General features: G+C 42.3%; 1 pseudogene; it reads right to left on the reverse strand.

Moving 5' to 3' along the window:
- Nucleotides 1-9032: 9032 nt before the first annotated feature.
- LOC136141114 (growth hormone-inducible transmembrane protein pseudogene) lies at nucleotides 9033-10046 on the reverse strand (annotated as a pseudogene).
- Between the last annotated feature and the right edge of the window lie 3722 nt (nucleotides 10047-13768).

Below are 13768 nucleotides of genomic sequence, written 5' to 3' on the forward strand. Positions count from 1 at the left end.
AGGCTAAAGCCATTACACAGATCATCAGAATAAAGAAACCAGGTATCATCCAGGGATCTAAGAACATGTAGTTAAAATGACTATCCAATTTTCTACTGGGGAAGGAACAAAGAGATTTAACTTCATCTTTACCAAATTATGTAAGCAATCCCTCCAAGTACTCTACTAATGTCAGCTTTCCAGATGGGATCAGAAAGCCAACTGTTTTTCTTTTAAAAGTAGTTTATAGTTAGCATTTATTGAGCGCTCACTAGATATACCAGATAATTTACATACATTGTTGCAATTAATCTTCAAAAAGCCCTTACGAGATAGTGTCATTCTTGCAGCCAGCCACACTGCCTACGAGTGGCAGAACTGAGACTCCAGACTTGAGATTTAAGAGAAAAGACATAGCTGGCAGTGTCATTTTGTGATTTTTTTTTTTTCCTATTTACAGTATGTCTCACACTGTGCTAGACACTGGGGAAAATATGAATAAAGCATTACCCCCTACTCCAGAAGCTTACAGTCTGGTGGTAACCAACACATAAACAATTACAAAGCACTGTTCTAAGTGGTACGTAGAAAGTATTATTGGAACAGAGGAGAGAATAACTGTTACCTATAAAAACTATTCAAGCAGGCTTATTTGTAATATCAGTCAATAAAAATGGATTTGTTAATATTGCTTTTAAAATGCAACAGATGAGTGAAGGTTTTGTTTTTTTTTTAAAAAAAAGGGGATTCCTTGGCAGTCCAGTGGTTAGGACTCCGCACTTTCACTGCCGAGGGCCTGGGCTCAATCCTTGGTCGGGGAACTAAGATCCCACAAGCCACGCAGTGTGGCCAAGAAAAAAAAAGTTGGACGTAGTCTCCCCCGACTCTAGTCTGTAACAGACACTAGTAAGATTTTACAGATGAATTTTATCAAACTATGTAAGGAACCTTTAATCCTTTCTTAAAATTTCAGAGATTAGGAAAAGGGAATAATCAAAAATTAATTTTGAGACAAAATCTCAATGGCCAAAACTTTATGAGGAAAATTATACATTGATCTCATCAACATAGAAAAATCCTAAATATTAGTAAATAAAATTCAGTAGTATACCAAAACAATCATGACCAGGTAGCACTTAGCCCAAGAATGGGTTATATAGTTCATCATTATGTCTATTAATAAAACACCATTTTTTTTTTTTTTTTTTTTTTTTTGCGGTACTTGGGCCTCTCACTGTTGTGGCCTCTCCCGTTGTGGAGCGCAGGCTCAGTGGCCATGGCTCATGGGCCTAGCCGCTCCGCGGCATGTGGGATCTTCCTGTACCAGGGCACGAACCCATGTCCCCTGCATCGGCAGGTGGACTCTCAACCACTGCACCACCAGGGAAGCCCTAAAACACCAAGTTTAACAAAGGAGAATGTTGGGCTGTACCCCGCAGGCCTTCAAGGCCTGTACTTGCCCAGCCTCAGACTGAAGAAAGAGCCCAGAGTCAGTGACAGAGACATCAGTTGTTTAATGGATAGGGGATCTTACACGTCTGGAGCAAAAGGGTCCTGGAGTGACACTCCACTGTGGATGGCAGACAGCAGGCAGGACATGGCAGAAGTCCAGGGAGCTGTGGTGGCGGGGGGTGGTGGGGGGAAGGTTACCTGTTATGGGGAACTGATGTCAGGTTGGCTCATCCATTACCAGGGAAACCATCAGAGAGGCATGTCCCTCAAAGCCCCTTTGATAAAACTAGCAGGGTGGAGCTGTTTTGATATAAAGATTAGAAGAATCACTAGCTGGGGGCAAGTACATAGGCAGTTACTGATTAGGCTCTATGATTAAGAGGGAAGGTCAGCCATGTGAGTAGGGTGTAGGTGAAGCAGGGACTGGTTAAGCAGGGGATGTAAAGAGAACAAGGCATCCTGGATGGCCTGATCACATGGCAAAAACTATATGATCATGTCCTAGATGAAGGGAAAGCATCTCAAACAACTCAAAACCTATTTATAGTTTTTTATTTTTAAACTTCTTAGCAAATTAAGATTTCTTTAATTTGATAAAGGGTATTTATAAAAACTCTATAGCAAATATGTACATTAGTATATAAAGCTACGGTGAGTAAGGCAGTATGGTACTGACAGTGGGATAGACAAATACTTTAATGGAACAGAACCCAGAAATAGATCTGTGTATAAAACATGTCAGAGGTGGCATGACAAGTCATCAGGGAAATGATGAACCAGTTAACAAATGGGACTGCAGCAATTAGTTACTTATATGGTAAAATTTCAGAGGTATTCCTATTAAAAACAGGAACTAAAAAAGGAAATCTGAAGGGTGAACTTTATGGTATGTGAATTATATCTCAATGAAGCTGTTGAAGTCTGCTATCAGTGCTTTTACTCAACTTTGTCCTGGCATAAAATGAATATAATGAGAGGAAATGTAAATGAGAGGCATAAGAATCAGAAAGGAAGACTAAACTATAATATACAGACAGTGATAATCCACATAGAAAAATCTAAGAGAATCTATACAAATTAGAATAAGAAAGTTCTCCATAGTTGCTGGATACAAGATCAGTTACAAATATTGATGATGTTTCTACACACCATTTGTAACCAGTTAGGGAACATTACAGGAAAAAATTTCAGTTTCAATAGGAGCAAAATGTATAAGTGCATAGGAATAAACTTAATATAAGATACACTAATATACCATATTCCAGGATGAGAACATCCAATATGGTAAAGATGCATATTGCCTCCAGGTTAATCTGTGAGTTTAATGCAATTTCAATAAAAATCCCAATCAGGTATGTGTGTGTGTGTGGTATCTGACAATTGATGGTAAAATCCATGTAGGAGAGCAAAAGCCAAGAATAACCAAGAAGTGTTAAGAAAAACAAGCCAGGGAGATTTGTGTTAGCAGTAATTAAGTAATTAAGACTGTGCCATATGGCAAAGAGACAGGCACATAAACCAGGGAACACAACAGAAACCCAGAAACAGATCCGTGTTTAAAACATAGCTGTATTTTGGGAATTCCCTGGCAGTCTAGTGGTTAGGACTCTGCACTTCCACTGCAGGGGGCACAGGTTCTATCCCTGGTCCGGGAACTAAGATCCTGCAAGCTGCGTGGCCAAAAAAAAAAAAAAAAAAAGGCAGTACTTTAAGGTATCTGGAGTGAAAAATCAAAGGGGAAATGATGAACTAGTTAATCCATTATTTAAAATTGGTTATATATACATGAAAATAGATTCCTATACTATATAATAGGATTATAAAATAAATTCAAGGTGAATTAAACATCTAAAGCTGGAAAAGCAAAACTTTAAAAAGAACGAAATAATGCCATTTGCAGCAACATGGATGGACCTGGAGATTATTATACTAAGTGAAGTAAGCCAGACAAAGACAAATATCACATGATGCCACTTACATGCTGAATCTAAAAAAAAAAAAAAAAAGTGATACAAATGCACTTATTTACAAAACAGAAACAGACTCACAGACCTGGAAGACAAAGGGGAAAGGTAAGGGGGGAGGGATAAATTGGGAGTTTGGGACTGACATGTACACACTACTATATTTAAAATAGATAACCAACAAGGACCTACTGTATAGCACAGGGAACTCTGCTCAATATTCTGTAATAACCTAAATGGGAAAAGAATTTGAAAAAGAATAGATACATGTATATATATATAACTGAATCACTTTGCTGTACACCTGAAACTAACACAACATTGTTAATCAACTATACTCCAATTTAAAATAAAAATTCAAAATAAAAAGAGTTGGGGGCTTCCCTGGTGGCGCAGTGGTTCAGAGTCCGCCTGCCGATGCAGGGGACGCGGGTTCGTGCCCCGGTCCCGGAGGATCCCACATGCCACGGAACGACTGGGCCCATGGGCCATAGCCGCTGAGCCTGCACGTCCAGAGCCTGTGCTCTGCAACGGAAGAGGCCACGGCGGTGAGAGACCCGCGTACCGCAAAAAAATAAAAAATAAAAAGAGTTGGGAGGAAGTTCTTAAGCTACAAAAATACAAACAATAAAGAACAAGGTTAAATTTAAGTACATTAAAATTTTTTTAACATCTTTATTGGAGTATAATTGCTTTACAATGGTGCGTTAGTTTCTGCTTTATAACAAAGTGAATCAGTTATACATATACATATATCCCCATGTCTCTTCCCTCTTGCGTCTCCCTCCCACCCTCCCTATCCCACCCCTCTAGGTGGTCACAAACCACCTAGCTGATCTCCCTGTGCTATGTGGCTGCTTCCCACTAGCTATCTATTTTACGTTTGGTAGTATATATATGTCTGTGCCACTCTCTCACTTTGTCACAGCTTACCCTTCCCCCTCCCCATATCCTCAAGTCCATGCTCTAGTAGGTCTGTGTCTTTATTCCCGTCTTACCCCTAGGTTCTTCATGACATTTTTTTGTTTCTTAGATTCCATATATATGTGTTAGCATACGGTATTTGTTTTTCTCCTTCTGACTTACTTCACTCTGTATGACAGACTCTAGGTCTATCACATTAAAATTTTAAAAATTATGTTTTTTATTTCCTCAATATTATTCCTCAGTAATATTTTTACTGAGGGCATGCTGAAAAGTTGTTTTGATATCACAAAAGATTTGTCTTATTAAATGGGAATATCACTCCACCTCTCTTTAATAAAAGGTGACCACATATATTATGGAATTTGAAAAAACTTCATAACTTTAAAGAATGAAACACTTTATTTAAACAAAATTAATAGAAGCTGCAGATTGAATGAAAATGTTTGTAACAAATATAAACCAAAAAAGAATTAATACCCAAAATAAATAAAGAACTCTTCCAATAAGACAACCCAAGAGAACAATGGGCAAAGACAAAGAATCCTTAACTTCACTCCAGTCCACTGTATAAGTTGTCCATGCACTAACTCTATCGAGTGCCTTTCACAAAGATTACAATATGAACGGTGCCCCCTAGAGTTGTGCAGTGTACAACCTTTACACTAAAAGATGCAGACTTGCACTATACAGTTGGTGGCCTTATGAAATGCAAAGGAAAGTAAACTCTGGTTTATTTTTTCACACTCATCAGATTGGCTAAAGATTCAACATATAAAATGTTAGGGAGGATATGAAACATCTGGAATCCTCATAAACTGCTGTGTGGGTGTAAATTGGTGCCATCACACTGGAAAGCAATCTGACAATATTCAGTAAAGTTGAAGATGCAGATAACCCATGACCTAGCAAATTCCATGTCTAGGTATATATCCTAGAAATATCCCCACCCATGTACAAGAGACATGTACAAGAATGATCACTGCAGCCTTGTCTATATGAGCCAAGAATTGGTAACAGACTAAATGTCTGGCAACAGGAGAACGGAAGGATAATATGTGGTACAGCCATACAAAGGAATACTATATAGCAGTTAAAATGAATGCACTAGAACTACATATGTTAACATAAATAAATCTCCAAAATGGTGCTGATGAATGAAAAAAGCAAGATGCAGAAGTATATTCAGCATATCATTTCTATAAAGTTTAAAAACACGGAAAACAATTCTAAGTATTGCTCACAGATATAAAGTTATGTAATAAAAGTATAACCATGCAATTCAGGGTGGTGGTTACCTAATGGAAGGAGGGGAACAGTATCAGGGAGGGGTCAATGTGGGGTTTCAAATATAGCTAGTCATGTTTTATTTCTCCAGAAAATAAAAACCTGAAGCAAATATAGCAAAATATTTACTGCTGTTATTTTTTTTTATTGTTATGTTTGAACTATTAAATAACTTTTTAAGTTACATCAGTGAGAACAGGGATTGGGTCCTTCTCAAAGAACAGCACATGGGTGCCTCCAATTTCTCACTCCCCTTCACTCCTCAGCCCAGGAGAGGCCAGCTTCTACTTCCCTGACCCTGCGTTTGCTGAGGGTACCAAAAATAACCTTGTCCGCCCAGCTGAGGGGCTGGAGGGGAACCACGAGGTTCTTAATTCTTACCTTCCTTGTCTCTCTTTTAATATATTCTACACTCCAGATTACTCCCTCTTTGAAGCTCCTAGTTGCCTTTCTCCTGATTTTCCTCTGGCCTCTTGGTCACACTCCTTCCTGTGCTTCTCCACCTACTCCTGAACTCTTCATGTTCCCCAGGGTTCAGTCCAGGGTCCTCTTTTCTTCTCATTCTCTACACATTCTCCTTGGATGGTTTTATCCTAACCGGTGTCTTTAAAGACCTCCTATAAATGACTCCAAAATCTTGATCCTCAGTCCATCTCTCTCCTGAGCCCCAAGCCAGTCCTTCCAAATGCCCCCTCTTAGGTCCTTGGCCAGCAGTATCACAGAAATCCCAACTGTCTGAGCTCATCGTCCCCTGCCTGCAACTCCTGACACTGACCCCTTCCGCAGCCCAGAGCAGCTCCTCTTCCTGGATCCCCTTTCCTCATATACAGCACCCCCTTCCCTCCTCTCACCCACACAGGAACCTGAGAGCCATCCTCAATGCTCCCTCAATCCTCATCCCCTACCGCAGTCAGCCAATCAGCCTCACCAGCCTCTGCATATTTCTCAAGTCAGTCCCCTCCCAATGGCTCCTAAAACTGTTATTGTCTGGGCCTCATCATTTCTCTTCTTCTTATTATAGTAATCCCCCAACTGTGGTCTCCCTGCCACCATCCCTGTCCCTGACTAATCCATCCTCCTTGTTACAGAGGAGAGCGATATCGCTAAAATGCAACTTCCATCCCAATACCCTTTCCTCAAAAATCCTTTAAGTGGCGAGTCATTGGGATAAAACCATTCTCCTTTGCAGGACTCAAAAGTCCTCACCGACTTGCCCCGAGTGCCTCTCCAACCCCTCCCACACTCCCCCAGCCCAGCCACGCAGTGCTGTCATCTTTGGCCTTTGCATACGTTGATTCTCTACCTCAAATACCCTTCTCTCAAAGCTGTCCCTACGTGCGCCACCAGTTTCTCTTTGTTTGCTTCCCCTTCACCTCTGAGCAAGTATACCTGGGCCTATGAGATCTTCCTGTGCCCCTTCCTTTCCCAAGTTGGGAATTAGACCTCTATCATGGCCATCCTTGCGTTCCCTGCAAAGTCACTTTCCCACCTTCCCTATCAGTCAAGGAGTTAACAAGAGGACTAACCCCGCTCCTTGTATTTCAGGTGCACAGCACAAAGCCTGATACACTGATGGTTTCAGAAGCTATATGACAGGTCCACCTGGAACTGAGAGCCTACCTAACAAGTGCTAATGCATCTTAATGTTGCAGCAGTGGCTGAAATACGTAAAATATGTACTGTAGCCACACAGAAGGCATGGGGCAGGTATGTGCACCAGGGCACCAATTCCAAACGGGGCCCAAGCATCTCCTTCAAGGAGAATTTAGAAGGAGGTAATGTAAATGTTCTTATTCTCAAAAGCCTCACTCTTCATTAGGCTGAACGGTAGAATGCTTTAAAAAGCACAATTGGGGATTTTATTTTTTTATTTTTAAAATTTTTTCTGGCTAGAACCTTTATTATTTCAGAAATAGGCATCCTATGTAACTTGAGGTGGGTAGAATAGTTATTTATGGATTACTGTAGTAAGTATTTGTCAAAACACCAAGTATCTCAATAATCATACACATTTCATTCATAAGAACTTACAGAAATAACTCTTTTGTGTCAAGAAACTTATAAATAATGGTCTATGGAGGAGAGAAGGAGAATTCTGCTAGGGGAACTCTAAGTGAAGCATTTTCTCCATTACATTTTTGATTGATATAGTTCATGAAAGAAGCCTCGCTTTGCCTTCATTTTTTTTAGTGATTCCTCTGAGAGGGAATGCAAGAAACTAAATCTGAGGGGGAAAACTGCTTTCATAATCTCAAGTGTAAACCACGAATAGGTTTTTCTGATAAAAGCTTTAAAGCCTGAAGAGATAAGAAAGGCAAGCATGTATTCCTTTAAACATTTCAATAAATTTGCAAAAATATTCAGCAACTATGCACGTATTGTTTGTATACTTAAAAATGCAACAATTTTCATGCTTCGAATATTTTTTCCTGAGTGTTTTAAGTGTTTGAAGCATGTTTTGTTCTAGACAATTCAAAAGTAAGACTTACACACACACATAATATATACAACAGGAATTCTCCACATGATTAGCATTGTGGACTCTCCTAACAGTGTCAAACAATGAGAAGCCAAACGTGATCACATCCATATCATAAGGAGAGCCTGGAGAATCACCTAGGTCTTTGTTTTCTGCTCAGTGCTTCTAATACGTTCAGCAGATGTACGGCCATGACTTGTTTCCAAACATCCAGACCCCCTCACTGGCTCACCACAATTACACGAGTGCTAAGTTCTAAGTATTCAAAGAAAGACTGCAGGTGTCGCTTTACTTCTCTCTGGTCCCATTACCAAACCCCTACATCACTTATGACGTTACTTGTTAATATTTTGCAATCCAAAATGAAAAATGCAGGTACACAAGTTTGCTAAATTTCATTTAACCAAATAAATTTAAAAATAGATAAAATACTTAAATTCCTGCAACACAAAACTTGGTTTTCATATTCATTTGAACATTTTAGAATTACTCAAACATGAGAATTGAAAATGTGTGTGCAATTTGGAAGAGAACTACTGAATTTATTCTCCAGAAGAAAAAGCAGACCTGAAGCATCACATTACTGGAACACCTGGAATGTTGACAAGTTCTTACCTTCTAAACTTCAACGAAAGCTGCTTGCACAAACTATTTAAAGAATGTCTGCCCCGGGCTTCCCTGGTGGCGCAGTGGTTGAGAGTCCGCCTGCCGATGCAGGGGACACGGGTTCGTGCCCTGCTCTGGGAAGGTCCCACATGCCGCGTAGCAGCCAGGCCCATGAGCCATAGCCGCTAAGCCTGCGAGTCCGGAGCCTGTGCTCCGCGACGGGAGAGGCCACCAACGGTGAGAGGCCCGCGTACCGGGAAAAAAAAAAAAAAAAAGACTATCTGCCCCTATTAAACAAGCCAGATATCTGATGTATGAAGGAAGTCAGAAGCTGAGTCACTTCATTTCTTTCTGTTGACTCTAGTTGCCAGAATACTGGCAACTCGCATCCATGTAGATTCCCAGCATCGAATTGATGGGATCATATTTTTGAACTCCATACACTGGTACTACTTCTGCTCGCTTGATTACTTTCTGTGTATCATACAGAAGAAACACGCTGAAAAGAACTAATCCACCATAAATTGTCAGTGAGTACAGAGTGGCACCAGCCACAGTGGTAAGTGGAAGAAACATAGGTCCTAGTGAGGACACAAAGACGACACCCAGGCCCATGCCCAGGGGTGCTCCCATGTTCAAAAACTTCTCACTGGGTGCACATATGGCCACAGTGGAGAGGCCTCCCACAATACCAGCTGTGTACCATGCAGCTGTGATGAGAAGAGGCGCCCCCTAATATTGTCAGAGGAGCCACCACTGCACCCATCACACCAGAATGTAGTAACCAAGCAAGATGCTTTGGGCCTGGGCTCTGGTCATATGATATCGACTGGACCAGCACTCCAGCTCCAATCATGGCTGCAAAGGTTGCACCAATTGTCACCCAAGAGCCTCTCATCATGAAGTTCATGAGGGCAGGAGTCCTGCCCACTGCCAGGGCAGACAAAGCTGTTATGCCGATACTTCCTGCTAAGTACATATAGGTGGTATGAATTCTATCCTTCACATACTGAGGCCAAATTTCAGCTTCTTCAATAGCTCCAATCTCATTAGACATTCCCAAGCCATAGTAGCACAAAGCTCTAAGACCAACAGCAGCCCCTTCAGCAATCTTCCCATCTGATCAATTTTAAGTATTTTTTCCAATGATGGTTCCAAAGCTGCCTCCTTGAGTTCTTGGCTAGTTTTCCCACGCCAAATTCCAATTCTTGTCCTGGTGGCATATTCCCTGCTGGGTGTTAAGAGCCATTGATTTTTCATGATGGAATTCTTCACAACAGGGGGGGCCTTGGTGAAAGCTGGTGGAAAACCCTGGAAGGTAGTGTCCGGAGACACACAAGTCTTGCGGCCAGCATGGTGGTGCACCAGGTTTACCAAGCAGATTGGAAACGCTCAGTCCCTGGTCAACTCAAGCGCACAGTTCCCCTTCCGGCCGGCGAAACACAACGACTACCACCTCCCGTGCCCTCCGCCCACCTCTTACTCAATTGTGGATTTTAAATTACCCCTTTCATCTTTATTTCCTCAGGGAGAAAAAAACAATCCTGGTGGTTGACATCAGGAAGGCGAGGCCACGGAGTTAGGTAGGAGGATCTACATATTTCTCTGTGATCAACAGCTCTGCTTCCTCACCTCCTTAGCTGCTGGAGACAGGCTGCTGCTTCCAGATGCGGGATGGGGTGGTGCACGCAAGCAAACGCCTGGTGCGCAGCAAGGGGCTCCACAAACATCTGCCCAACACGCTTCTCCTAAGGACGATCTCTTAACGTTTGTTAGCAAAAGTTCTGGAAATCAGGATCAGTAAACTGCAGAGTACCTTATAAGCGGCAGTGACAGACCAAGGCAGGAACTGCACACGCAGTAGGCAGCCCTCCTCATGCCTGTGCTGAACAGTATCTCATCTCATCGCCACAACCCCACTGCCGGGGTGGTGTTGCCCTCATGTCAAAGGTGAGGATACTGACGCTCTGAAAATGCACTTACCCACCGAAGATCACACACTCAGTCCATTCTGGAGTCACAATTCAAACTCAAGTCTATGGCCAAAGTCCATCCTTGTTCTGCTAGACCAGAGGTTAGAAGCTGAAGGCCTGTGTCTACATGGACCCTAGACATGTATGTAAAAACACAACTTTCTTGCTTCTCTTCAAAAAATTCTGAAGATCTGGCAACAATCAGCCAGAACAAAATAATGGCTCCTCTTTGGACAAGGAACTTGCCAGTTCACTCCACCTACTTTTTAAAAAAAAAAATTTATTTATCTATTCATTTATTTAGGCTGCACTGGGTCTTAGTTGAGGCATGTGGGCTTCTTAGTTGTGGCATGCATGCCGGATCTAGTTCCCCACCAGGGATCGAACCCGGGCCCCCTGCATTGGGAGCGTGGAGTCTTCCCCACTGGACCACCAGGGAAGTCACTCACACCACCTACTTTTTAAACGTTTCCTACTCCTGGATATCTTTGGGCTTACAACCTTTGCACCATAGTTTACGTGCCATCCTTTATTTAGAACAGAATTCTTCCAAAGTACATGTAAGCAAAATACTAACCCACATTGGTCAACCCCATCTTTCATGGGAGAGGCAGAGCTGGGCTGCACGAGCTGCCTGTGTCGGCACAGGTGAGCAAACGGTGTCATCCGGACCTGTTGAGACTGTACTCCTGCTCCCTTGCCCCGAAGCCCGGTTTCTCCCGCTGCCAGCCGTTTTCTCAGCCCAGCAGTTACTGATGTGCTGGGATAGGAGGGCATTCACATACCACTGGGGAAATGAGGAAAAGTACAGCATGAAAATACCAACTGAAAAGGGACTCACTAGAGGTCAAAATAGTCCACTATAGCAGCAATAAAAAAGGAAGTTGATGAAATCTTTGGGGGGAGGGACAGGGAACACACATTGAGAAGAGCTCTTTGCTTTCTCTCAATTAATAGAAGCTAATTCAATTAAAACTGGGGCAGACTAGATTGAGGGTGCCTCTATTGCTGGGCAAAGCTCGGGCTGCCCACAGTTTAGTTCCGTTTTTTTTTTTTTTTAATTTATTTGTTTACTTTTGGCTGCATTGGCTCTTCGTTGCTGCGCACGGGCTTTCTCTAGTTGTGGCAAGTGGGGGCTACTCTTTGTTGCGGTGCGAGGGCTTCTCATTGCAGTGGCTTATTTTGTTGTGAAGCATGGGCTTTAGGCACGTGGGCTTCAGTAGTTGTGGCATGGCCCACGGTTTAATTTCTCGGAGATTTCCTGAGAGGTTGCACATAAAGGTCTGTTGTTGAACTGAAGAAAGATGCTGGGAATAGGCTCTCTGATCCTGCTCTGTTGTCAGGTTGGTTTCACCACCCAGGGGCCCACCGTGCCTCTCCCCATGGAGACACTGCTGGGTTTCAATGTGCTTTTCATTCTCTTGGCTGCCTGAGCAAACAGCCATCACTGTTTCCATTGTGAGCTCTTCTCCGTCTGGAGCCAAGCCCAAGTTCATGGAACATGTGCTTGCGACCAACATTTGGCAGCCTGGGTCCCCACTTGGAGCGACTTTCTGCCTTTGCCTTTTTCCCATCAAGACAGTTCCTGAATCTGGAGACTGAAGAGCAGTGCTGAACACGCTTAGTTCTAAAAGCTGGTTCCTCATCCTGCTAGCTCACTGGGATGAGGGACAAAAACTTCACACCAAAATCCAGGGCCCAGGTTGCAAAGACAAAAATTATTTCCATCCCTCCCTTGTTACCAACACGACTGAGGGCATACATATCTCATAGCATCAATGGGCTTAGTTTCCTGGAGAAAATTTCTCTTTGTATTATCTACTGAGTTAAGAATTTTTATAAGAAATCCTAATACAAGTGGGAAAAAATTGAGCATCCTAATCCTGAGGCCTCATTTTCTAGGTCAGGTGACAGAATGAAGAGATTAAATGCTTTGCCCACATCCACATAGGAAGTAGTGGCAGAGTTGGTACTAGAACATAATTACTTGAATATCCAGACCAAAGTTTATTCTACTATGCCAAGTCACTAATAAGGACTGGGTTTTTTTTTTTTTTTTTTTAACATTTTTATACTGATATTAATTCCACACAATAAAATGCACAGATCTTAAGTGTAGAGCTTAATACATTTTGACAAATGTTTACACCCACGTGATCAAAACTCCAGTCGAAACATGGAATGTTTCCATCATCCTAGAAAGTTCCCTTGGGCCTTTTTCCACTCAACTCCCTTGTCCCATCTTCCTGCACCCAGCAACAACACCTGCTCTGATTTCCATCCCTTTTGACTAAGTTTCGGGGCTCCAGTTTTAAGAAATAAAAATTGAATGCATGTGAATTTGCCTGAAGCCCTGAAATGTCTCTTTGCAGAATTTTCCTCTCCCTTTTGGACCGCAAGTACTACTTAAGATTTGTTTTGGATCCATCTGGACATTCTTCCAGAAAGTCAGCCTTAGCCCCAGCACAGACATATTTAGGGTTAAAGGCATCCACGTTTATAAGAAGCAAACGCCAACTATGATTCCTCAATATGTGGTATAAAAAGAACTCTACCTTCTGGAAAATAAAGTTGCTATCTCCAAAATATCTGCCTTCTTGGCTCTTTCTGTAACACACCACTCCTTTAGAGTAGCTGCCTCTGTTCCTATGGAAAGAATTGCCTGAGCCCTTGAAAGTGAGCACATATGCATTATCTTTCTACTTGGAAGCTGTTTCCTAGTTTCGATAACCTTCTGCTGCAGTGGGATTCCTCTTCGCAGCTCCTCTGACTTCCCCAGACATCATTACAGGAGGGCAGAGGCAGTTAAAAACCTAACATTGTCCTAAGCTATTTAGTCAGCAAGGGATCTGGGTTTTAGAAACTGGAAAACTTTGGCTAAGGCTTGCTCAGAACATTGTCTTAAGGCCAAAAAGTGTTGGCAAGGTCCAGGTGAAGGCAGCTTTCCACCAGCCACAGACACGACCAAATCATACGGGGCCTGCTTCTCTTTTAAGCGGAGCGCTGACGGCCAGCCTGGATCATTTTCTCCACATCAGCTTGTCTCCCCAGACAGTGAGCTAATGCTTGGCACCAAAAAACACCATAAAAAAAAAGGCATTTAA

Source organism: Phocoena phocoena, chromosome 20 (genome assembly GCF_963924675.1).
Source record: "Phocoena phocoena chromosome 20, mPhoPho1.1, whole genome shotgun sequence".
NCBI classification, from domain to species: domain Eukaryota; kingdom Metazoa; phylum Chordata; class Mammalia; order Artiodactyla; family Phocoenidae; genus Phocoena; species Phocoena phocoena.